Here is a 955-nt window from a genome sequence, read left to right on the forward strand (position 1 = left end):
GGCGGGACACGCATGGTCAGGGGAAAATCCAATACAAATCTGGTGATATCTCGGGTGCTATTGCAGATAGCGCAATAAATCAAAGTGCATTGTCTGTAGAAGGCGCTGGCGCATGAATCTGGCCAGCGGGAACGACCTCGGACCACCAGGGGCCGAGAAAACCACCGTCTCATGGGGCGGGACACGCATGGTCAGGGGAAAATCCAATACAAATCTGGTGATATCTCGGGTGCTATTGCAGATAGCGCAATAAATCAAAGTGCATTGTCTGTAGAAGGCGCTGGCGCATGAATCTGGCCAGCGGGAACGACCTCGGACCACCAGGGGCCGAGAAAACCACCGTCTCATGGGGCCGGACACTCAGGGTCAGGAAAAATCCAATATATATCTGGTGATATCTCGGGTGCTATTAGAGATAGCGCAGTAAACCAAACTGAATTATCTGCAGGAGGCCCTGGCGCATGCAACTGTGCAGCGGCAACGACCTCGGACCACCAGGGGCCGAGAAAACCACCGTCTCATGGGGCAGGACACTCAGGGTCAGGAAAAATCCAATATATATCTGGTGATATCTCGGGTGCTATTACAGATAGCGCAATAAATCAAAGTGCATTGTCTGTAGGAGGCCCTGGCGCTTGAATCTGTGCAGCGGGATCCACCTCGGACCACCAGGGGCCGAGAAAATCACCGTCTCATCGGGCCGGACTGTCAGGGTCAGTGGAAAACCCAATATATATCTGGTGATATCTCGGCTGCTATTAGAGATACCGCAATAAATCAAAGTGCATTGTCTGTAGGAGGCCCGGGCGCATGAGTCTGTGCAGCGGGATCGACCTCGGACCACAACGGATCGAGAAAATCACAGTCTCATGGGGCCGGACTGTCAGGGTCAGGGAAAAATCCAATATATATCTGGCGCTATCTCGGGTGCTATTAGAGATAGCGCAATAAACCA

This window comes from Nomia melanderi, unplaced genomic scaffold, assembly GCF_051020985.1.
Source record: "Nomia melanderi isolate GNS246 unplaced genomic scaffold, iyNomMela1 scaffold0014, whole genome shotgun sequence".
Taxonomy (NCBI): domain Eukaryota; kingdom Metazoa; phylum Arthropoda; class Insecta; order Hymenoptera; family Halictidae; genus Nomia; species Nomia melanderi.